This window comes from Equus caballus, chromosome 5 (genome assembly GCF_041296265.1).
Source record: "Equus caballus isolate H_3958 breed thoroughbred chromosome 5, TB-T2T, whole genome shotgun sequence".
NCBI classification, from domain to species: domain Eukaryota; kingdom Metazoa; phylum Chordata; class Mammalia; order Perissodactyla; family Equidae; genus Equus; species Equus caballus.
The window spans coordinates 46,441,318-46,467,322 of NC_091688.1; the positions used below are offsets into that span (position 1 = coordinate 46,441,318).

The window sequence follows — 26,005 nt, forward strand, 5'->3', positions numbered from 1 at the left end:
CAAACAACATGCTACTGAACAACCATTGGAGCAATGAAGAAATCACAGGAGAAACCAAAAGATATCTGGAGACAAATGAAAATGAAAATGCATCAAATCGACTCTTATCAGACGCAGCAAAAGTGGTTCTAAGAGGGAAATTCATAGCAATACAGGCCTATCTCAACAAACAAGAAAAATCTCAACTAAGTAACTTTAAACTACACTTAGAAGTAGAAAAGGAGAATATGCAAAGACCGAAGGCAGCAGAAGGGGGGAAAGCACAAAATTCAGAGCAGAAATAAATGAAATAGAAACAAATGAACGAACGAAAAATCAGTAGAAAGAATCAACGAAACTAAGAACTGGTTCTTTGAGAAGATAAATAAAACTGACAAACCCTTAGCCAGACTCACTAAGAAAAAAAGAGAGAATGCTCACATAAATAAAATGTAAAATGAAAGAGGAGAAATTACAAAGGATTAGAAGAAAATACTATGAAAAACTATACGCCAAAAATTGGATAACCTAGAAGAAATGGATAAATTCTTAGAATCATACAACATCCCACAACTGAATCAAGAAGCAGAGAATCTGAATAGACAAATGACAAGTAAAGAGACTGAAACAGTCATCAAAAACATCCCAGAAAACAAAAGTCCAGGACCAGATGGCTTCTCTGGAGAATTTTCCCAAACATTCAGAGAAGATTTAATACCGAGCTTCTCAAACTATTTCAAAAAATTGAAGATGGGATGCTTCCTACCTCATTCTGTGAGGTCAATATCACCCTGATATCAACACTAAAGAAGGACAACAGAAAAAAGGAAAATTACATGCCCATATCACTGATGAACATAGATGCAAAAATCATCCACAAAATATTAGCAAATCAAATACAGCAAAACGCTAAAAGGATCATACACCACGATCAAGTGGGATTTATACCAGGGACACAGGGATGGTTCAACATCCACAAATCAATCAATGTGGTACACCACGTTAACACAATAAGGAATAAAAAACACGTGATCATCTCCACAGATGCAGAGCCAGCATTTGACAAGATCCAACATCCACTTATGATAAAGACTCTCAACAAAATGGGTATAGAAGGAACCTTCCTCCACATAAAAAGGCCATATATGACACACCCACAGCCAACATCATACTTAATGGTGAAAAACTAAAAGCCATCCTTCTGAGAACAGGAACAAGACAAGGGTGCCTACCCTTGCCACTCTTATTCAACATAATACTAGAGGTTTGGGCCAGAGAAATTAGGCAAGAAAAAGAAATAAAAGGCATCCAAATTAGAAAGGAAGAAGTAAAACTCTCACTGTTTGCAGATGACATGTTTCTGTATATAGAAAACCCTAATGAATCCAACAGAAAACTATTAGAAATAATCAACAACTACAGCAAAGTTCCGGGGTACAAAATAAACCTACAAAAAACAGTTGCATTTCTATACATTAATAATGAAGTAGCAGAAAGAGAAGTCAACAATACAATCCCATTTACAACTGCAACAAAAAGAATAAAATATCTGGGAATAAATTTAACCAGGAAGGTGAAAGTCTTATACACTGAAAACTGTAAGGCAATACTGAAAGAAATCGAAGAAGACAAAAAGAAATGGAAAGATATTCCATGCTCATGGATTGGAAGAATAAACACAGTAAAAATGTCCACATTACCTAAAGCCATCTACAGATTCAATGCAATCCCAATTAGAATCCCAATGACATTCTTCATGGAAATAGAAAAAAGAAACTAGGATTTATATGGAACAAGAAAAGATGCTGAATAGCCAAAGCAATCCTGAGAAAAAAGAACAAAGCTGGAGGCATCACAATCTCTGACTTCAAAATATACTACAAAGCTATAGTAATCAAAACAGCATGACACTGGCACAAAAACAGACACACAGATCGATGGAATAGAATGGAAACCCAGAAATAAAACCAAACATCTATGGACAGCGAATCTTTGACAAAGGAGCCAAGAACGTACGATGGACAAAGCAAAGTCTCTTCAATAAATGGGGTTGGGAAAACTGGACAGCCACATGCAAAAGAATGAAAGTAGATAATAAGTAGATAATCTTACACCATATACAGAAATTAACTCAAAATGGATTAAAGACTTGAAGGTGAGACCTGAAACCATAAAAACTCCTAGAAGAAAATATGGGCAGTCCACTCTTTGACATAGGTTTTAGCAGCATCTTTTCCAATACCATGTCTACTCAGCCTTGGGAAAGAAAGAAAAAATACACAAATGGGACTACATCAGACTAAAGAGCTTCTGCAAGGCAAAGGAAACCACGAGCAAAAGGAAAAGATAACCCACAAACTGGGAGAAAACATTTTCAAATCATATATCTGACAAGGGGTTAATCTTCAGGATATATAAAGAACTCATACAACTCAACAACAAAAAAACAAACAACCTGATCAAAAAAATGGAAAGAGGATATGAACAAACCTTTTTCCAAAGATGATATACAGATGGCCAACAGGCACATGAAAAGATGTTCGACATCACTAATTATTAGTGAAATGTAAATCAAAGCTACAATGAGATATCACCTCACCCCCGTCAGGATGGCTACAATTACCAAGACAAAAAATAACAACAGTTGGAGAGGATGTGGAGAAAAGGGCACCCTCATACACAGCTGGTGGGACTGCAAACTGGTGCAGCCATAGTGTAAAACAGTATTGAGATTTCTCAAAGAATTAAAAATAGAAATACCGTGCAATCCAGCTATCCCACTAGTGAGTATTTATCCAAAGAGCTTGAAATCAACAATTCAAAGAGACCCATGCACCCCTATGTTCACTGCAGCATTATTCGCAATAGCCAAGACGTGGAAGCAATGCAAGTACCCATCAATGGACGAATGGATAAAGAAGATGTGGTATATATATATACAATGGAATACTACTCAACTATTAAAAAAGACAAAATCACCCCATTTGCAATGACACGGATGGACCTGGAGGGTATTATGTTAAGCGAAATCAGCCAGACATAGAAAGACAAACGCCACATGATTTCATTCATATGTGGAAGATAAACAAACACGTGGGCAAAGAGAATAGATTAATGGTTACCAGAGGGGAATGGGGTTGAGGGGTTGGCAAAAGGGGTAACGGGGTACATATATATGGTGACGGATAAAAATTAGACTATTGGTGGTGAGCATGATGCAGTCTATACAGAATAGTGATAAATAATAATATATACCTGAAATTTCACAATGTTACAAACCATTGTGACCTCAATAACATTTTAAACAACTAAAAACTTCTCTTCTTTGAGAGACATTGTTAACAGAATGAAAGGACAAGCCACAGACTGGGAGAAAAGATTTTCAAAGCCTATATCTGATAAAAAAAAGCTTGTATCTAAAATATATTTTTAAAAAACTCTTGGGCTGGCCCCACAGCCTAGTGGTTAAGTTTGGTGGGCCCCGCTTCATTGGCCGGGGTTCAGTTCCCAGGCCTGGACTTACAGCACTCGTCAGTGGCCATGATGTGGCGGCTCACATACAAAATAGGGGAAGATTGGCACAGATGTTAGATCTGGGAGAATCTTCCTCAGGAAAAAAAGAAAAGAAAAAATCCCCTTAAAACTCTATAAGTTAAAAAAAGCCCACAATGTTTAAATATGGGCAAAAGATTTGAACAAACACTTCACAAAGTAGATATACGTGTGTTGAATAAGCACATATAAAGACACTCAACATCATTAGTCACTAGGGAACTGAAAGTTAAAACCACAGTGAAACACTGCTACAAACCTACTAGAATGGCTGACAGTTCAAGGATCAGCCACACTAAGTGCTGACGACACTGCTGAGGAACTACAACTTCTATACCCTGCTCATGGCATAACCAACTTGGGAAACAGTTTGGCAGATATTTTTAAAGTAAATCATACACCTGACATAATGGCTGGACTCCAGCCATTCCACTTCTAGATGGAGGAAAGAAAACACATGTCCATACTAAGACTTATACACGAATATTTATAGCAGCTTTATTTTTAATAGCTTGAAACAGAAAACAACCCAAATGCCCAACAAGTTAACAGATAAACAAATTGTGGTATAGCCATACGCTGGAATTCTAGCAATTAAAAGGAATGAACTTGATGGATTGTAATTAGTCTTTAGGTGGTGAGCATGTTGTGATCTACGGGGAAATCATAATATATAATGATGTACACCTGAAAGTTATGTGAGGTTATAGACCAATATTACCGCAATAAAAATAAAACAATAAAAGGAATGAACTGTTGACACATGCAACAACATGAATGAATTTCACAATAATTTTGCTCAGTGAAATAAACCAAATAAAGAAGTACATAACGTATCGTTCCATATATAAAACACAATTAATATTCCAACCTAACCTATAGTGACAGAAAGCAGATCAGTGGTCACCTGAGGAGAAGAAGAGGAAGGGACTACAAAGGAGCACATGGTAGCTTCTGCGGGTGACAGATATGCTCCCTATATTCATGGTGGTGATGGTTTCACTAGTGTATACACATGTCAAAACTTATCAAATAATACATTTGTACTATGCGAAGTCCATAGCGCACCTATTCTCAATCAATCTCAATGATTTTTTTTGAAGGAATAGGAAATAGATCGGGGTGGGAGAATGCTCTCCCTGAAATATCCTTTCCTTCCTGCTTCCTCCTACTTTCCTTCCTACGACATGATGTTTTTATGTGTGCATGTTTGGTTCTCTTTGGAACTGACCTTGTCTGGCATTCCTGGTGCCTGCAGCTTCTGTGCGGATCCCCGTGCGCCGCTCCCGAGGTGGCCACCAGGGGGCCAGGTGGTCCCGCCCGGGAACCAGGGCCTTTTTCTTACCTGAGTTGCTAGAAGGGAAGATTCCAGCTGATGCCCGGTCAAATGCGACTGGTGCTGGAACAGAGGTTCCTTACGTTTACTTAGTCACTGACGCCTCAGGGTCGTCCTGGGTCTCCTAAGGCTTGTGCTGCCCAGACTCCAAGGAACCGGTTGTGGTCGCTCAGTCGCCCCACTTTGGGGCCACCTCACTCAGCCTCGCAAAGACCCGCAATGAGTCCTGACCACAGAGAAACGCATTTGTGCTTCTCGCGTGGATGAAAACTATTCCCTCACCTTCCTCTCAGACTGTGGAAACCCATCGCGATGTTCTGATGGCATTCATTCCGTGCGAGGGAAGGAGGAGTGTGGAGGGGCGATCGCGAAGGAAGAAGCAGATGCGGGACGACAGGAAGGCTGCGGAAAGGGGATGAGAAGAAAGAGGGCGAGGAAGATGGAGAGGAGACAGGGTGTGCAATGGAATGTGAGGAGGAATAGAATGGGCGAAGAGGGGAGAGGGAAGAGGCAGAAGGAGGAACAGAAAGAGGAGGGGGAGGAGTCGTTCCCAGGGTAGTGCTGTTCACTGGCCACCCTCACTCCAGGTCCTCCCCCCACCCCCCAACCACCACCATATCCTCACCTCTCACCTTGGGCTCTCAGACCCAAGGTGCGTTCGCCCCTCAAGGACAGTCTCTCCACCCATCCTAGTTCTAACCTCATTTGATTCTCTCGCTGCCCCTCGTCAGAGCCCGGTTCTCCGGGTTTCCTGGCCGTTCTGCGTGATGTCTCAACATCCTTTCAAACAGATTCCTTTCTTCTTATGTCTCCAGAGTCCATTTCCGTTCCTTGCAGTCATAAACCTTGACTGATCAAAGTTCTCCTAGAGGGGTGCTTTGTGTTGTTTGCTACCACTCAGCTTCTTGGTTTTCCAGTAGAACGTTTCAGCATCCTCTCAAACTTTGGGGAGAACAACCTCTCTCCATAACAAGAGCAGCCCCTTTGACACCTTCCTCCTTGATTCAACCCTCATCCAGTCTCTTGGGACAAAATACCTCTTCCAGCAACACTGGGGATCTTTCTGACTCCGTTTTTTAGCAAGCAGCTTTTTCCCCCCTGTTAATGCTAATTTTTCTGTTCTCGGTATTGGACAAGGGAAGAGATGGTTTAGGGATACAATGAAGAAATAAAGGGGAAAATGAAATACAGATTATGATTTTGAGATAAAATATGAATTATATCTATTACACATGTAAATAGTGTGGTGGTATTTTGTGTACATAAATACTGTGTGTACTGTTAAGACCACCCGTGTCCACATCCCCTATGATCCATCAATGAGAGCTATTGGGTACCGTGATACGTGTGCACTTTTTTTTTAAATCTGTGCAGTTTCCGGGTCATGATACATTGAGAAGTTGGAATACAATTGACTTGGGCAAGCTCTCGGAAACAGACTGTGACTGTATAATTCTCAGAGCCCTGCCTTGTGGCCTCCATGACGTGGGGTTGATATTGAGTCGCCCCAGGTGAGTATAGTCTGGCTGGTCTGAGTGGTGGGTATAGACGTTAAACAAGGTTGATTACTTTGTATGGTAAATCTAACAAACATACATTTGTTGTAAGGAAGAGTTACAACGACAAGAACAAAACCCCCAGCGGTGTATCTGGAAGAAAAGGAAAGTTCTCCTGCCTCCCCATCTCGCTCCACCGCTGACACACCATCAGTTATATTACGTGTAGGAGGCGGTGGTGGCTTTGGGATGTGATGGGTGCTGTGTGGCCAAGGGACCCAGGAAGTCCCAAGTCCCGCCCTGACAACCATCTGCCCTCTCTGGTCAATGGGAAAAGTGAGAAGGCAACGAAAAGGAAAATAAGGCTATTGTTTGCAGAAATCTCACCTCAGGACAGGAGACTCTGGTAAACTGAGGCAGAATAGGTGGCTTATGAGGGAGGCATCAAGGGCTCTCCCCTGGCCCGAAGCCCAAGAGTGTATTGCACCTCATTTTCCAAGGTGCAAGTGAAGTGAGGAGAAGTCAATCAAAGGGGGGGGGGGGGGGTCGCAGAGAGAGAGCGAGGCCACGCACGCAGCTCCACTGTCCCAGGAAGGGAAGCCTTGGGAGTATCCGCAGGAGCCGCGGGCACCCGGGGAGGACTCACCCGCCCGCTCTGGCGAGCGCGGAAGGCGCGGCTCCCGCGCAGGTTCCATGGTGTACTGGTGAGCACTGCGGCCTCTGAATCCAGCGATCCGAGTTCAAATCTCGGTGGGACCTTGCCCTTCCCTTCAGGATGACGGCCACTTTTTACTCTTCAAACCGCGTGCGGTGTCGCCCTCGCGTCCCGCTGTCGCAGAGGAAGGTGCGGGGCCCCGGAAAGGAAGCTCCTCGGCCCGCGCTGCTCCCGGTCCCTCCCCCCTCCCGCTCCTGCCGCCGCGTCCCCCGCGATCTCCCGCCTCCTCCGCGGGAGTCGGGGTCCCGGACACCGGGTTCTCCGCGGGGCGCATCCACACGGACACGGCAGGCGTGGCGGGGTCCCTCCCAGCCTGCGGTGTCCCCGCTGGCCCCGCGCAGCTCTGCCCATCGATGCGCCTCGGAGGCCCCGGCCCCGCCGCCCAGGATCCCGGCGACCGAGCCAGGGCCAGCCCCTCGGCAGGGTCACCCTCGGGCCTCGGGGGCAAAGGCAGAGGCGGCGTACGCTCCGTCTCGCACCACGAGGGGCCCCCGCGCGGCCCGTCTTGTTTTAGGACCCGCGGGCTCCTGCGGAGAGAGAGGGGTCCGCGGGAGACGCGGGGAGGGAGGCGGCGGCCGGCGCGGCCCTCGGCCAGGGTGTCTGGGTTTCGGGGTCGACGCTTCGAGACCCGGCCTGGAGGGGCTGTCTTTTCACGGCCCGTTTCATTCAGAGTTTTCATTTGTTCTAAGTCTGACGCGCTCAGGCTGCGGTCAGAACGTCCAGCTCCTAAGTCCCCGCGGGACGCTCAAGGCCGCTGTCACACTCGACTTCGGAGCCCGACCCCCGGGGGTCTCCTCCCTCCGCCCCCAGCTGCGCCGGAACCAGGACTCCGGGCCGCGGAGCCCGGCGTCGGTGGAGACCAGGGGTCCCCAAGCGCCGGCCGCCCCGGCCCGGGCTCCTCCGGGACCGCGGGCTCCCCGTGCGTCCTGCCGCCCCCTGGCTCCGCGGAGAAGACGCCCGAGGCCGGCAGCGGGCAGAGACGCGCCCCAGCTCTCCCGCCCCGTGGGCACGCGCGGGGCGGGGCGACCGCGGGCCTCCTGCGCTGCGGACGGCGTCCTCCTCCTCTCCGAGTCTCCTATTTCAGAATGTTCAGCGATGACGAAGGACAGAAAAAGCTAGCTGTCTTCTGGAGGCTCCCCTTTGGAGGACTCGAAGAGGAAGAGACGTGGGGCCAGAGAAAAGAGCCGAGAAATGGAGAGAGACAGGCAAGGGCAGAGAATGACCAAGAAGAAGCGGGAAAACAGGGAATGGAAGGGAGAGGAGCTGGGAGAGGAGCTGGGCGAGCCCGGCAGCGGTTTCGGTCGCTGGGTTTGGGCGACCACTGCTCTTGGTTCTGGGGAGCTCCCACCTTTCACTGATCCGCCGGCGAACCCAGATCTGCCAGAAATCACCCAGCTGCCTGCCTGGCCTTTGTTCCTGCCAAGTTTCCTTCCCTAGTTCGAGGAGGTGGGCTACATCGGTTCGCGAGTGAGCGGAAGCCGAGGGAGAGTCCTCGTTGGCTCCCTCGGAGATGACCGGCGGGTAGGGAAACGCACAAACTCCTCTTCCCTTTGTGGGCCGGTCTGCGGGGCCTGGGTGGACAACCTGAAAATCCAGCAATAACCGAATTTATTTAGAGACGAGGGGATGAACAGCCAAATAGTTGGTTACAGGAGTTGGAAGTGGTTATCCTGGGAGAGAAGAAATGCGAGAGGGGATCAGCGGGCAACTGTTTTCCATAAAAAGTTTTTGGGCATTTGTAACTTTGATAAAATGTATACCAATTAAAAAAATAATCGTTTCTGGGGGTGGCGCCGTGGCCGAGTGGTTGAGTTCTCGCGCTCCGCTGCAGGCGGCCCAGTGTTTCGTTGGTTCGGGTCCTGGGCGAGGACATGGCACTGCTCTTCAAACCACGCTGAGGCGGCGTCCAGCATGCCGCAACTAGAAGGACCCACAACGGAGAATATACAACTATGTATTGGGGGGCTTTGGGGACAAAAGGAAAAGAATAAAATCTTAAAACAATAATAATAATAATAATTTCTTTCTACCTATGATCTTTTTAAGGTACATCGTTGGTATTTTGAATTTAAATTTTCACGTAATCATATGTGTTGCTCTAAAGATTCTGGGTTTTGTGTCCTGTGTAGAAATGTCTTCCACTGTAAAACTATGAATTTTGTATTGGGGGCAGTGTCACAGTAAGTAATTGGATCAATTTTCCCTTTTTAGTGAGCTGAACAGATGAACTAATAAACTCCAAGATCCTCCTCGCCCAGGAAATTCTGCCTGGCCACAGAGGATTACTTAACTCTCCCTGAGAGGGTCCACAGTCACGGAAAAGTATCACTGATGTGACTTAAATAAGATCGGTTTCCTCCCACCCAGTCTTGACGCAGTGTAGCACCCAAAATACAAGAGGTAACGCTCAATGACTGTATATATGCAGAGTGCCATGTGCCAGGCATGTCCCACAAGTGTTACATGTGGTTTACTCATTTAATCCTTACAACAGGCCTAGATCCTCTTATCGTCCTCATGTTACATATGAGAAATCTGAGACACGGAAAGGTTAAGCAACCTGTCCAGTCACTCAGTCCACTGAGTAGTATCTGAAAGCAGGAATTTGAGCTGAAGGCAACCTGGCTCCAGAAGATATGCTCAGAACCACTGTGTTTATACCGCTCCTAACAAAAGAGAAACACAAACGGGAAAAGAGTTTGACAAGAAACTTAAGCCTGTAAGTTTCTTTTGGAAAAAGAAAAAAAAAACACCGAGTAGGAACCACGTAACAGGCATACGGCTGTCCCAAAGGTCCTCATGACCCATCTGCCTCCCAAACAGCCTTGGTATCCTAGCAGCTGCTCCCTCAAGTCTTCAACTTAGACACAATTCCTGCCACATCTGCATTTTTTCCTCCCCTTTGCATTGTCCTCTCACCTACCCTACCCCTCTTCCATATCTATTCTGTTCTTTTCCTTCTGGACCATTCATTGTTTAGATTTAAAAATATGAAAAATACATAAAGAAGAAGATAAGCAGTCACCTGCAATTAACAAGCAGTCACCTGGAATTAACTACTGTTAACATCTTTACATATTTTCCTTCAAATCTGTTTTTTATCTAATTTTTTTGCAAAAAATTATGCCTGCTTATTATACAAAATTCAAATGATACAGAAAAACAAAATTTGTAAAATCTAAAAAAATCTTAAATTCAAAGATAGCTTTTGTTAACATTGGCTAAATATTGATGGAGTCATTTTTGGTATATCTAGAAAGAGAAGTCTATATATAAATATGCTTTTATAAAATTGGGCTCTTACAGATTCTATTTTTTAATTTAAAGTGATTCAATTTATTAGTGCCGGAATTTAACTGAAGGAATAGATACAAAAACAAAAATGAAGAAGTTGGTGAACTTTCAATCAAATTGTTCATGACGAGAGAGGATTTTCTATAAGAACCCTCTAAGGCCAATAATAGTAATTGTTATTATTAAAGTAAGATTAAAATTTGGGATGATTTTATTATGCTTATAAAATCATATTTCTTAAAGTGTAAATTGTAAGTAACACAACGCATCCACTTCAAGTTCAATGACTGTTGTCAAATTGATGCCCCCCTGTAACCACTACCCTGTTCAAGAAGAAGGAACACTTCCATTACACCAAAATGTCCTCTTGCCCCCTTGAGATCAATCCCCCCACCAACCCTGTCCCAGGCAATCAGTGTTCTAGTACCACAATTACATTCATGCACCTCTTGAGGGACATTTGAATTGTTTCCAGTTTGGGGACTATTAGAAACAAAGCTGCTATGAACAAGTCCCTTTTGAGGTCATATGTTTTATAAATGCCATTTTAATTTTTTTACCTTTAATACTAAGTCATTTTGTGAATGGATGTTACATTCACAAACACAGAATTCATGCAAATGTTACAAAAGCCTGAAGCAGAGGTCCACACACTTTCTTTATATGTCACATTTAAGGGGAAAAATCCATATCTTGGATAGTTTCCTATCAGTACATACTTGATATAAGACACAAACACACACACACACACACACACACACACACACACACACACACACACACTATGCTAGGTGTATCATTAGAGGGTATTATCTGACTACTCTGAAAAGGCTGCAGGCCAAATCATAGCTATCCCCAACTCTCCTTTGCTTTCTCGATGCTTGTTTCAGAACCCACAATTAGTCTTTCCTTCCTCTCCTCCAAGCTCTCCAACAAAATTCTCTTGCGTTCCCTGTCTTGTGGATTTTCATTCCCACCCCACTTTCTCCACTGAAGGAGGAGGAAAAGGAGAGGTAGGAAGAGGAGAAAGAAGAGGAAAAGGAAAAGGAGGCGGGAGGGGAGGAGGACAAGGATGACGAGGAGAAAGAGGAGGACTAGGAGGAGAAGGAGAAGGAGGGGAAGGAGGAGAAGATGACCTGAATATGGAGGAAGCTTCTCGCAAGCTGGGTATAAGGAAGGGATTCAAAGACAGATTTTTTTCCCCCAGCAAACAGTAAAGGGGTAATTTGGGGACATTACAGTCCTTAAAAACTTTATTCCAATTCGGTAGCAATCCACCATTTTCCTTTACATAGATCAGAACTCCTCGTCCCCCTGACCCCCACCTTCTAAATCCTGATTCTTGTTTACAGAGAAATGGTCAAAAACGAGAAATTGTGTATCACGGTTCAGAATCTATTCTTTCAAATTTCAGATTTCTGAGAGAGTTTAAAAATAAAGAAATGTATAAAACAGCTTTGATGATTCCAACATAGTGGGGCCATCGTTTTCTACACAAAATGTAGAATGACAATCTCAGAAGGAAACTTGAAATCGAATAAATCAAGGTTATCTCTAAAAACGAAAGAGAATAAAAACTGCCCGGATGTCACTGATCTGCTCTTTGAAACTATAGTTAGGTAGGGGAATCCTCCCAAGATTTTGGGGTGAAAAGTAATCACTGGTAGTCTCTCTAACGCAGTCACCCTCAAATCGCAGTGCTTTCGAGGGAGCGTCCAAGCAGAGAAACAAAACAGGATAAACAGTTCCCAGATTCTGTCGCTCATTTCCTCTTTTGAAAAGTGTAATTTTCAGGCTCACACCGGTTGACACACATTGCCAGGTACGCCGAATCCTTCCCGGAACACCGATGGGCCCACGGTGGGGACACACCGAGGCGCGGTGGCTGACGATGTTAATAAACTCGGTTCACGGCGTCTGGTGTACAGACGCCAGGGGCCTCTCGGCACCTCTGTGCGAGGCCCCCTCTCCGCAGCTCCCCTCCTGTCCACGCTGGTTCCTCCCCACAATCCTCCCTCTTCCGTGGGCCGCTGACGCCTCCCCTGCCACTGCGGTGACTGCCTTCCGGGACCTTCATCTTTTGCTCCTCGCTCCTTGGTGAGACGTGGCCCAACGGTCAGCCCACGGTCCAGCCCGCCAATCAGTGACCTGATGGCTCTTTGGGTTTCTGCGCTCTTCCAAAGAGAAAGGATGAAAGTCACAAGGGTCTTAGGTCCAAATATTCAACATCGCAGACTTCCAGAAACACTTGCGGGTTGAAAGGTACGAACTCGCGAATGACGTGGTGACTCTGTTGCACGCCAAATGCTGCTCCACATACGCGAGCACGTCGCAGCCCCAGGGCACTGCAAAGTCCCAGTTTAGGCGGACCCCTAAAACCGTGCTCTGCTCAGAATTGCCCTAGGGATTTCAGTTCTCATTTTCCAACTCCTGGCGGCCAGAACCAGGAAATGACCAGACTCGCCCGTGCTACAGGCAAGCAAGAAGGAGTCATAAAAGGACGGGGTGGGTAAAAGGAGATTGGGCATAATGCGTAAAAAGACAGGGTTGGATAGAAGGAGATTGGGCATGATGCACTGGCAGGGAATCGAACCCGGGTCACCCGCGTGGGAGGTGAGAATTCTACCACTGAACGACCAATGCTTCCTGCTGTTGGGGCCAACGATGGGTCTCCAGAAAGAATCTTGACAGTCACCGGAGGATGGGAGGCAGGGGAACCAAAAAGTTCCCCAATAGGCTTACACACTTGTCTTTGGATAGAGCTCACAAACACAAAGGCACTGGAAGCAAAGGCTTGTGGAAGAGGCTTACTCCTGTCAGGCAACAGGATAAAGGCGGGACATTCAAATTAAAGTATCAAAACATCTGTTTTGTCAGCTCACACCACAACTCTGAAAAAGGCTCTTTTCAGGCCTGTAACAGAAAAACATTGGAAATTCATCCAGATCCCTTGTTTAGGATCCTGAACCACCAACTGTCAAGCTCAAACTGTTGCCTTAGAGGGTCCCAGGAAGTAATCTAACTTGCTAGGGGAGGGAAGTAAAAGTCTAACCCAGGGAGGAAATGAGAAGCAGAAGCAGAATTAGATTGGAATCAAAAGAAGGAAAGGGCCAGAATCAAAATAGAGATAATGAAGACATGCATTTTGGTCAATGGGATTGGTTCTTTGTAACTGTTTTTTTCGTACAAGAATAATGAGTCAGCCTCCTAATCATTGTATCAGCAGTACCTGCCTGCTTTGTAAGGTGTTCAAAGCATTTGGATGGATACACGTCATATCATAATCATTAAAAGATTAATTACTGTTAAGTTTGCAGTCAATGTTTAGTTGTTCGGGAGACTCTAATCTCCTAAATTGGACTCCCTGTTGTGCTGAGGTTTAGCGTTTGTGACTCTGAGATGCACATGAGGCATAGGCTTTATTGTATGGGTTGTCTAAGGAGCAGACCAAGTTTCCGAAAAATATTAATGGTTGAAATGTTAACATAATGGTCCTTGGATGAAATTGAAATATGCAGAGGTTTCTCTCCCCAATTATTCCTGGGGAAATTAAACTGAAGAAAGGAAGCGGGAGAGCTCCCCTACATGTTGAGACTAGAAATCATGACGTTTTGAAGACAGCAGCTGCAGACCTGCAATCATTGTTCTCTTGCTGAGAACTGAGCTGGGTGGAGGCTGAGTCACAAACCTGGGCTCACCAAGGAAAATGACTGTCATTTTGACCTTGGAGAGCTTTGGCTCTATCCGTCCTCTGCCCAACACTCAAGACACACACCAGCTTTGGTCAACATGCTTTCAAATACCACCTCCATCAACCAGATCTACACTGATTCCCACATCTCTTTCTATACTACAAACTTGTACTTCCAACTCACAACTCCTAATTCACAAGTCAATGCCTCGTATGTGTCTCAGAGTCACAAATGCTAAAACTCACTGCACCTGTGAATTCCCTGTCGTCACCCACCACCCTCTACCTCAATATTCTTGGATTAGACCAGGCACAGTGTCTCCCAAACTGTAGTGCACTGTCCCAAGTATTTCAATCAATCCCCAAAACAACGCCCAATCTTTTCCTAATCCTGCCTAATATATGTACCCTCACCACCAACCACCCTGTTGCCTGAAGCACATCCTGCTACTCTGTTTGTATACACTCTCTCATCTCCCCCGCACAGAAATTTATGTCTGCCATAATAAATATATAGTGCTTAACTTTATTGGCTGCACCACTGGCTTACTGCCACTTTATGACTGCACTCTTCCATCCATCAACTCTTATCCCCATTAATACACCCAGATAAAAAGCCAGCCTCCCTGCGGCCAGTCTAGTGTACTCCAATCCTTTTGCCACATTGCATCCTGAGTGATCCTTCCACAGCCTACATCAGGACATATCTGTAGCCTAAAACAACATAGTGTCCCCAGATTCCTCCACTCAACAGTCTTAATACCTTCATGACATGAACCCAGGCTTCCCTCATCCTCATCATCTGCATGTCTCTTGCCAATTCTCAAGTCCAGCAACAGTGAAGTCCTGGACACGTCAGGAACTCTCTCACTTTCAGGCACTTGCTTCTCTCTACAGGGGATGGTCTCTCACAACTTCTTCTTCCTTCTTCAAAATCATTCTCATCCTTCAGGTCTCAGTTCAGAAGTCTTTTCCTCTGGAAAGACTTTCCTGACTGTCTGAATTCAGTATGAAATGTTCTCCTTTTATTTTGGCATGAATTGTGCTCTAATGAAGTCACATTTTACTTGACTCTGTCTTCCAAAGACATATTTTCGTATGAAAAAGATTCATAGTTCCTGGGAAACCAAGTTTGTGTATAAAAATAAAAAATTCTCCAGACATAGCACACTGCCTAACATACGCAATAGTCTCAGGTTGTTAAACAATGAAAGAGTGCGAGAGAGAAACAAATAAGGAAACATTCTCTCTCTCTCTCAAACAGACACACACAGTCACAGACAGACAAACGAGAAAATAAATTTCACAAGATAGGCAGCAGAATGGTTAATCCACAATGTAGAACAACTCCAGCAGATCAATTGGAAAGGGTAGAGAATACAGTGATCAAGAATAAACTTTTGCTCAAATGTAAGACAGTAAAAGGATCTTGGGTGGAGCTTCAAAGTTAGAAAAGTTCAAGAGCCAGAAAGGAGAGGGGAAGGGTATGGTGTGGTGTGGTGAAGGGAATAAATCTTGGAGAGAAAGTTATACTTGAACTGTTGTGTAGATCTCTGTAAGACGCCAGAGTCTGTAAGCTGATCATGTTGATCCTTGGGCTTTTCTAGGAACTCAAAAGAGGCACCGGAGGAGGGAGGCTCTGGGGCCCTGGGGCGATTGTGCACGGGTTACTGCTTGGCCTGTACCAGGCTAATCATGAACAAAAGAATCAAAGAGTGAAAATATGAACATCAGGCAAAAGTAAAGGACAAAAAAAAAAAAAAAAGCTGTACACTGTATGGAAGAGTAACCATCTAGCAGAAACCCAGAATCCAATTGAATTCTTATTCCTTGACATGGCCTCCTCCAGTGGCCAGTGAGGGTGTAGTTAAGGGGATGAAATCTTAGAATGACGTTTTCACTTATTCACCCTTTGGTAGGTCCCTCTGAAATGTAAGAGTTTAAAAGCAGAACCATTTGATCCCTGGCCTTTTCCAAGGACTCCAAAGAGGCACAGGAGGAGAGAAGCTCAGTTATCACTGAGCTCTTCCGGAGTAACTCAGGCACATCCCCAAACGTGAGCCTCCCCAACAATCCCTGGATCCGGACTGTCTGTTCAGGGAAAGAGCTGCTGTTTGTCTCATGGTTGAGAGGAAAGCGTTTGGGAGGCACCAAGCAATGTGAGGGCAAAGAGAATGCATCATCGATGAGGAAATTTGATTTGAATTTGAATTCTAGTATTATGATTTGAATGCCAGAGGTTTATGGTGTTGCCTATGCAAGCCTGTGCTCTGGGTGTCTTTTCTGTTTGTTCTGCATGTCTACCAAAGAGGACTGTATGAACTTCTTTTTAGAATGGTGTTTTCCCAGTCCTTCCTGAGACTCTTCCTGATGAGACCCAATCTAATGGGGAGGGGCAGGGCTTTGGTGGTTCAATGGCAGAATTCTTGCCTCCCCTGGGGGAGACTCAGGTTTGATTCCCAGCCAGTGAGTACCTTTCTCTGCTAGGTTCTCTTTTGCACAGGCAAGAGGGGTGGTTTCCACCCTCTGGGAGTGGCAGCAGTGGTAAAGGGAAGAAAAGGGCAACTATACACCTTGAGTTAATTCTGGGGCAGAAGATATTAAGGAATTGATCTAAACAGGGATTCTGCAGTGCTCCCAGGCCCTGAAATGATCACCCGTGCTTTAGTGCTCATCCTGCAGCACAGCCACCACCTGGCCAGAGCAGGTCTTTGAAGCCACAGGTGGGTCTGGTGGGTCTCTGCGGTTTGGAATACTTGAAACCAAAACCCTTGTTACTATTATCTTTCGTCCTATTCCATCCTTTGGCTACATGGCACTATGGAGCTGGAATCAAGAAAGAGGTCACTGAAGGACAGAAGCTGTGCTGGGAGAAGCATCAGGGGCCCAGGGAAGGGGGAGGCTTGTGGGGAGAAATTCCTGTGGAGATGAGGGGAGTTGGGTAGTGGGGCCTCTCACCTTCCTATGGACGTAGGCCCTAGTTTGCTGGTCTTGGTAAAGTTGAGGACAAGGATGAGCCCAGATGGAGAGTCGCACCCACAAGAAAATCGTTTCTATCGTGCCTTTTTGTTTTACACTCTGCCAGTCAAATCTTCTGGTCAGGAGATCTTCGTTTTTCTATTAATTAACACACTTTTTGTTTAGAACCATTTTAGGACTACAAAAAAAAAAAAAAACTGAACAGATAACAAACAGAGTTCTCATATTCACTCCCTCCCTGCTCACGGCTTCCCCTATTATTAACATCTTGCATTTATGTGATACATTTGTTACAACCAATGAACCAATATTAATACATTATTCTTAACAAAAGTTCATGCTTTACATTAAGGTTCACTCTCTTTTACAGTTCTATGAGTTTTGACAAATTGGTGACATCACGTATCCACCATTACCGTGTCACAGAGAATACTGTCGATGCCCTAAAACAACCCCTGTACTCCACCTAATCATTTTTCTCACCTTCCCCTCTGAATCCTGGAAACCACTTATCTTTTTTACGTTTGCCTTTTCCACAAATGTCATATGGTTGGAATCATACAGTGCGTGGTGTCTTTAGCTTTGCCTTTTCCACAATTTCATATAATTGGAATCATATAGTGTGTGGTCTTTTCAGACCGGCATCTTTCACTTAGCAATATGAACGTAAGTTTCTTTCATGCCTTGTCATCATAGTCCATTTCTTGTTATTACACAAAATGAATCCATGATTTGTTCAAACCATTCACCTATTGAAGGATGCCTTGGTCACTTCCAGATAGGGCCAATTATGAAAAAAGCTGTTATAAATATTCCTGTGCAAATTTCTGTATGGGCATAAGGTTTCAACAAACTTCAGTATATACGTGCAAGCCCGGTTGCTGGATCATATGGCAAGAGTATATTTAGCTTTGTAATAAACTCTCTCCCCAAGTGGCTGTACCATTTTGCAGTCCCCCGAGCAACGAATGATGGTTTCCATTGCTCCACAACTCACCAGCATTTGGTATTGTTCGTTTTTTGGATTTAACCATTCTAAGAGGTGTGTAGCGGTAGCCCATTGTTGTTTCAGTTTGCAATTCCCTAGTGACATACGATGTTGAGCATCTTTTCATATACGGGATTGCCATCTGTTCATCTGTATAATCTGTATGTCATCTCTGGTGAGGTGTCCGTTCAATCTCTTGCCCATTTTTAATTGGGTTTTTTAATTTTTCTTATCTTTGAGTTTTAGTGTTCTTTGCATGTTTTGGATACAAGTCCTTAATCAGATATGTTTTGCAAATATTTTCTCTCCCTCTGTGGCCTGACTTTTCACAGGCCTTCGGAGAGAGTGTGGAAGGGAAAGTGGAAAACGTGCAGAGTGCTTGGTGGAGTCTACACAGTTTACATGCTACAGCCGTTGTAGAAATAGCTGTGGGATTTGACTGTGGTACCATTGTTTTGATATTCTGGTGCTGATTTTTACTCCTGTCTTCTGCTTATGGCAGCGGTAAGAGTTTGCCATTTTATGGGTACTTCACCTGCTGCCTTTGTTGGGTCAGTCAAAATCAGCTCCCTACACTTTTAATCTACAAACGGGACAGCCCTCGAGGACCTGACCCCACGTTCACCTTCCCCTCAACCCCCGCGGGCAGCACCTCTGGGCACCTCTTTCGTCCGAAGGCCTTGGAAGCGTTTTATCTGTGAACTGGGCAGGGGAATCCCAGCCGACTGGCCCATTTGCAGGGCCCGCACCAACAGGCCGCCTGGGCTTGGCCGCGTCTGGGTCACAGAGAGCTCAGCCAGATCCGCGCCACCTCGGGTGCAGCCCCACAGGGCTTTGAAGGTCTGCAGGGCTGTGTAAACCTGGGCAAGATGCTTAGCACCCCTGTGAAGGCGCTTCTGCGGGTGGCTGACGTGGAGACAAGCAAGAGCGGTGTCCCCTGAGAAGGGGCCCACCCTTGTTCCCCTTCCTCTGCAGGAGTTGAAGACTGGGTGCGAGGAGCAGAGAGCAGGACCCCTCAACAGAGGAAAGAAAGGTTCGTGTGTGCAGACAGACGGTGCAAAAGGATTCCCTGGCCGGGAATCGAACCCGGGCCGCGGCGGTGAAAGCGCCGAATCCTAGCCACTAGACCACCAGGGAAGTGGACACTGGTGCTTCTCTTCCTTGCTTCCGCCCAGAGGGAGGTTTGCTCTGTGCTCTGGGACGCCTTGGGCTCTGGGAGCCAGTCACGCGCGTCTTAAACCAGGAATCCTTTCGTAAAGCCCTTCCCTCCCTGCTTTCTCTGGAAAAGGGAGCCCGCAGGCGACGCACCGAGAGCCCCGGAGGCCCGCCAGGACCACCCGTGCCGGAGCGAGTCGCCTCGTCGCCTCGTCCCGGCGGCACCTCTGAACTGCCCCGGGGACGCGCCACTGCGGGGAGAGAAGGTCGCGGGGGCCGGGGAGTGGACGAGGTTCGTGGGAGGAGGTGGGTGGGGAGGCGCCCAGAGTTAGAAGGGGCCCGAGCACGGAGACCTGAGAGCTTGGCATTTCCAACCTCCCAAAGGACTCAGGTGGGTGCAGGAACGGAGACAGACGGTGGAGGGGAAACGCTTTCTAGCAAGTCTCAGTCCCAGGCGGCTGAACTGGATTCCGGATCTTCCCACTACAACCCGCTGCACCTGCAGTTTTCCCGCCTTAGTCGATGCCAGCTCCATCCTTCCATATGCTCAGGCCAAAAGCCTAGGCGTTCTCTCCGCCACCGGAGTTTTTCTGAGACCCCACATCCCTTTAGTCAGGAAGTTTTGTTTTGTTGTCACGTGTGTGGGACATTGATTGCTCTGGGTTTTCTCAACCTCGGCCCCGTTGACAGTTAGGATCCGATCATCTTTTTCCAGGGGAATGCTCCACCCGTGGATTGAAGGATGTTTAGTGGCATCCTTGGCCTTTGATGATTTGATGGCAGAGGAAAGCTTCCCCCTCTCCCCCCAGGCGTGACAATCAAAAGTGTCTCCAGACTAGGCCTGGTGACAAACTAGCGGGACGAGGGTCGTGGACCAAGGACGCATGTCAGCCCGGATTGAGAACCACGACGTGCATAGTCCCTCCTGTTCCTGGTCTCTGAACTTGTGCAGATGACTCTCCTGATCAAGGTGCGGGGATCCATTCAACTCTGGGCCCCTGGGCCCAAGTGGATGTTAGGAATTGAGACTTTTCCTCTCAAGATCATGGGTCTTTGTGCCCTTTGGACTTTTCTTTGGCTCTGTCCTGGAAATCAGCCTCTTTTGAGCCTGTCTACAATGGCCAGCCAGGCAGGGGGGTAGTCTGGCTCCTTGAGGTTCCTCTTTCCCCTTCTAGAACTTCACACCTCTTTTGGTTCAGCCTGCAGAGAAGCTTTAGGGGGCACTTTACTCGACTTCCCCCGGCATCCCCAAGGAGCAGGTGCGTGGGGCAGGTGGAAGAATGGGCTTTGATTGTGGTGCCGGACCCTCGATGCCCGACCTCCACGACCCGCATGCAGTTTTCCAGGCTCCCCCGGTCCCGCCCTTGGGGAGTGATGTCCTGGGAGACAACCAGGCCAGGAGGGACACCTAGGGGAAACCGGCTGCCCGCTTCAGTTCTGTAGAGGGAGCCAGAAAGCGTCCTGACAGGAGAGAAAGGCGATGGATCCTCCCTTATTGGGCAGGTGGAAGAGAGAGTAAAGGGAAGAGGAGAAAAATCCTGTGAAGTTTTGGGATCTACTGGTACCATGCTGTTGACCTCCTCTGGAACAGCGATCTCTCAGGACTGGTGAAGGTGAGTGGAGTCCCGTCTCCAGTTTGCCAAAGTGGTCAAAGCAGAGGACGATGACCTGCACACCGGTGAATAGGCCATCCCTGGTCTGCTACTTGGTAGTGTTTGAACTTCCCTACCCAAGATTTCTGTGGATGCAGCTGGTTGTTTTCCCAATTGCTCTCATTCGAAGAAAGGGTCGATCTGGTGTGAAGCATGTGCAACAACCTCAAAGCAAGGAAAGCAACTCTTGTGGAGAGTGTCACATTCCTCTCACACCCCTTTAATTTTAATGGCACTTTCCCAGGTAGAGTCCCCATGTCGGGCCCATTCTGCTTTTATTGTACAGGTGGTGGAACCTAAGAGAAGTCTAGAAGGTCCACAGGAGAATATTTGAATCACGGCAGGCATTTTTGTGTAAGCGTGCATTCCAAAAACACAAGACAAACATATCGAGCTCACCTGTGCCTTTTCTACAAAGATAAGGAGAAGAATTACACATAAACAAATGGAAAACATCATAGAATGGCCTTAAGTGTCTGTTGCTTCCACTAAAGTTATTCTTCCCTGGATACGCTCATCAGCGTCTTCTCTTTCTCCAAAATATGACATCCAGTGCCAGACCCTAAAATCGGTTTTCTGGTTCTAGTCTATTTTTGCCCCCTCTCTGTATCTCTGCCTCTTCCTCCTCTTTTTTCTTATGTGAAAAAAGTCATCTCTCCTTCAGCCTCCAATCTGCAACAGGGAACCCAAGGATCAGCTTAGCAATTTAGGGACCCTCCATGGGACTCTATGTCAAAAACAGTATGGAGTTCTCTTGTTGGCCCAATCTGGCAGATGAAAATGTTGAGGCCCTGCCCAAAGTTCAGAACTAGCAGAAGTAAAACCACTGGATCACTGAAATAGTCATAAGTAAAAATTCGTTGTGTGCAAAAAGACAGTTTGGGAACTGGGAGCACTCAAACTGAATACAGAATGAGGCACAGAGGTATATTGTTATAAAGCAGCTCATAGAGTGAGGGGTCAGTGGCTGTTCATTCTTCACAGTGTTGGTCTATACCATTAGAGGTTTACTAGTGATAGCGAATTGGTTAAAGTGGTTACCTCATATCAATTTTGGGGACCAGTTTAAGTTTCGTTTATGATTTTCAGAGGCATTAACCAGAAGTGGCCCTATTTAAGTTCCACTGGTTTTGCAAAATTTGCTACATTAGCTACGGCTTGTATGACTAAACTGTTTGGTCTGCTCAGATAATTTTCAAGTCTGATCTCCACTTGTGATTGATTTGAGCAATTCTCCCCTTTTGGTCATGATCTTACCCCCAGAGCATGACCATCCAGTATAGTGTTACTCTCAGTTACCACTGTGAATGTCCCCAGGCCCAGGAGTCACATATTCACTGTCTCTGCTAGATGAGTCATCGGGGCTGAGAGTCCTCTAGTCACCATCATCATCATTTATGTGGTTATTGTTGAGTTCTTCCAGTTGTCCGATTTTGATGGATACCATTTGACCTGTGAGTGGCTGCCAACAGGCGTTTAGAATCCTTGAGAGTATGCAAAGTACCAGAGAGTTTAATATGATGGCTCTAAGGAGAACAGTAGCCAAGGATTGAAAAAGTCTCAGGGAGCACAGATTGCCAGGAGCCAAGGTTTATCCAGCTAGGCAGGTCTATGGAAGAGGTGTCACTAATCTGATGAAAAATTTTATCTGGTCTTTAAGACCGTTTAGATCTTGAGCAACAGAGAGACAACATTTTTCCCCAATAGGGCATCAACGACGCTCCCCTTTTGGAGCACCACTGAAGATAATTTACTCCAGTGTACTTTGGTCAGGCACGGGAACGGAGAACGCACCCGCACCAAGGTTAGCGCACTGTAGCGTTTCCTTCTCTTCTCCTGCCCTCCTCGCGCTTAGTGGCCGGCGGAAAGAGCTGCTCCCTGGCCCCGAGGCAAGGGGCGCAACCCTGTGCGGGGTTCAACAAAGTAAAAGCAAAAAGCCAGACATGACAGACAACAGTGCCGTGACTCGGATTCGAACCGAGGTTGCTGCGGCCACAACGCAGAGTACTAACCACTATACGATCACGGCACGCCACAGCCCCGGGGGCGGCCTTGTTCCTTGCTCTATGAATTTTGACGTCATATCCCTCTAATTACTGCGCTGGTTTTTCTTGGACAGTGCAGGTACTCGTTTTCTTTCTTTTCTGCCCGCTCTCCGTTTTCCCCTCCCATCCTCTCGATTCTGATACCTGCTTTTAAAAACAACAACAATCCTCATCTTGCCAAATCCCGCCCGCGCCTCTGCACAGGACTCTTGGGAAGTCTCCTTGTCTGCAACCTGGCCTCCCCCTCCTCTTTGTCGCCTCCTTGCATTTGCCGCTTTTGAGCCCTCCTCTCCCTCTTTCCGGCTCCCTCCTCGAACCGACCGCAGCCGAGTGGATTGAGAGGAGCGCCGGGGGCGCAGATGGTCGGGTGAAGGCGGAGCAAACGGGAAGAGCCGCCACTGGAGCCCACCGGGCGTTCAGCTTCCCTTGGGCCCCACTCGGCCCAGGCCCGAGGGGTCGCGGCCCCAGGCGTCTCTGTGGCGCTGGCATCTGAGGAGGTTGTGGACCAAGGCCAGGCGAGGCCGTTCGGTTGCACTTTACCTTCGGAATCACCCAAAGCAAGGGTTTCCAAGGAGACAAAAACACTGGCTGCGTCGACTCCGCCTCTCCGGTTTTCGAGGATTTGGAACCTGGACAACTTCAAATCCTGCAAAAAGCGGATGACTCCGCCTAGCGTTGAATAGTGCTTGCTCTCGGAGGGGAAGGAAACCATGCTGCAGCGTGTCTCTGTGGCGCAGTCGGTTAGCGCGTTCGGCTGTTAACCGAAAGGTTGGTGGTTCAACCCCACTCAGGGACGCATCTCGCCTTTTCTGTCCTAAAAGAGCTTCCGGTTGTTTCTACTGTTGAGGAAAATAATCAATAATCATCCTATAACAGAAAGTTATATTCGAGCCAAGCTGAGGACTATAGCTCAGGGAGTGCATCCTTCTCAAGGGAAAAAAGAGCTCTTCTTCTGAGTGCTTTCCGGCAACCTTATACAGCATTTCCAAACAAAGAGGCGCACACTAAGCATGACAGGGGCACGTTCCTCAAGGATTCAAGGAGATGTTTTGTTACAGGTTAGCAGGTACACAGCGTGTCAACATGACCCTGACATCATGCGAAGGAAAATTTACCTTCAAACAGTACTGGCATCAGAAGAAGGGAGGCAGCAATTCTTATCTTCCAAGAGCTCATTCTTCACTTTGGGATAATGATTAAAGCAGATGTACAATGAATGTTTGGCAGGCCATACATCAGGCTTCTTTGGTTTAAATAAAATTTAGGCCAAATCAAGTTTAAACTAGAATGCCTTCCCCATACACCTCAATATACAACATTTTCTTGCATCACTACTCTGCACATCCTCTCAGTAAGGGTGGAGAGACGTCTCCCCGACTGCTACACGCCTGTTCTCTGTATTTTGTGTGTAACAGGAGCATGTAAACCAAGATCATAAGATCATCACGGATCCTCACAGAAGAGCTCGGGAGAACATCGTTTGTTCGTACTAGTATTTATTTAACCCTTTCCATGTACTTTTTAAATTAGTTGGTTCTGTGACTTGATGGATACAAATACTGCTGCAGTCATCATTCTTGTACACATATCTTGGGCCACTTGTACTAGTATTTTAGAGTAGAGTCCTGGAAGAGCAGTTGCTCTATCATAGTGTTTACATGGTTTCTATACGATTTCATTTTCTCTCCTTTGTTGGTTTATTAGACACACTGGAGCCTCATTTTCTTCCCCTCGGATAACTCCTTGTTATTTCAGCAAATACTTTAGGATTTATAACATACATCTGCCACTTACCACAGTCTGATATCACACCTCTTCACATTTCTCACACACTAAATCTGGTTCTTGAACATTCTCTCTCTCTCTCACTCTTTGTCTCTCTGTCTCTGTCTCTCTCCACATGTATCCATGTCTATCTCTCTCTCTTTCTGGCTCTCACGTTCTAGGCTACCCCCAGTCTTATTCACTTTCTTCTCCTCCTTTTCAGCTTTCCAGAACCTCAAATTAGAATGCCTTCAATCATCAGGCATTTATTAGGTGCTCACAGGTGCCAGTTCCTGCTCTTGGAGAGATGCTGCACTGTGAGCAAACCAAAGGTCTGTCCCTGTGGCCCCCACATCTGGAGGCATCAAAAAGGGGTGCAGGTACACGGGAGCACAGCCGCTGGTCCACGTCCTTCCCAGGTGCTTCCGCCAGCCCCAGCCCAGGGACGCTAGCAGTGATCGCCACGAGAGAAGCATGGCGCTGAATGGGAAAATGGATGACTTCAGATCTAGAAGGCAGGAAACCAAGAAACAGGAAATTTTTTTTCTTGAACAAGCACCTCAGGAAATCAGCATGCTGCCAGTGACAGCACCTTACTTCCTGGAGCAGATATTGCACGTGCGTTACACTTCTTGAAGTGACAGTGATGGCAGGGCTCACCAAACTCCCCTAAGGGTACCAACACCTCCTCTTAACCTGTTAACATACACTCACCCTATAATCTATAAAAATATGCAGTAGCATTATAGTAACACCGTGTTTTTATTTCACTCTTAATTAGAAAATCTCCAGGCAAAGATGTTTTCCCTCTTTTCTTTCTTTCTTTCTTTCTTTCTTTCTTTCTTTCTTTCTTTCTTTCTTTCTTTCTTTCTTTCTTTCTCTTTCTTTCTTTCTTCCTTCCTTCCTTCCTTCCTTCCTCCTTCCTTCCTCCTTCCTTCCTTCCTTCCTTCCTTCCTTCCTTCCTTCCTTTCTTTCCTTTGTTTCTTTCTTTCTCTCTTACTTTTTTAAGGAGTGATTGAAACTCAAGTACTCTTTCGGTGAAAAGTCTGAAAGTGAGACATTAGGCTTCTGAGATGAAGGGAGAAGGAGTGCAGGCTGCCCATCACATCTCACCTCTCGAGGCCTGAGAGATGCCTTGCCCCTGTGGCCTGGCCTCTGCACAGAGGCTCTTCTCTGCATCTGGACTTTGAGGCCCACCACACCTCTGGGGATGAAGAGGAAGACTCCTGCATATGGAGGCGTTGCCAAAAGACTTTGTCGGTCCGGAATCAATCTGGGAGTGGTAGTGAAACCACCAGATCCTAGCCCAAGGCCACCGGGGGGGTCATAGAAGGACTAATTTGGCCTCTGCAGATGAAA

General features: G+C 46.4%; 4 non-coding genes across 4 annotated transcripts; 1 reads left to right on the plus strand and 3 right to left on the minus strand.

The window, feature by feature from the left end:
* Window positions 1–12,944: 12,944 nt before the first annotated feature.
* On the minus strand, window positions 12,945–13,015 carry TRNAG-CCC (transfer RNA glycine (anticodon CCC)). The gene has a single exon. It is a non-coding gene; the product is annotated as a tRNA-Gly (tRNA).
* Window positions 13,016–19,095: 6,080 nt separating this feature from the next.
* On the minus strand, window positions 19,096–19,167 carry TRNAE-UUC (transfer RNA glutamic acid (anticodon UUC)). Its single transcript has one exon. It is a non-coding gene; the product is annotated as a tRNA-Glu (tRNA).
* Window positions 19,168–22,794: 3,627 nt separating this feature from the next.
* TRNAH-GUG (transfer RNA histidin (anticodon GUG)) lies at window positions 22,795–22,866 on the minus strand. Its single transcript has one exon. It is a non-coding gene; the product is annotated as a tRNA-His (tRNA).
* A 738-nt stretch (window positions 22,867–23,604) lies between these two features.
* Window positions 23,605–23,678, plus strand: TRNAN-GUU (transfer RNA asparagine (anticodon GUU)). The gene has a single exon. It is a non-coding gene; the product is annotated as a tRNA-Asn (tRNA).
* Window positions 23,679–26,005: the final 2,327 nt, after the last annotated feature.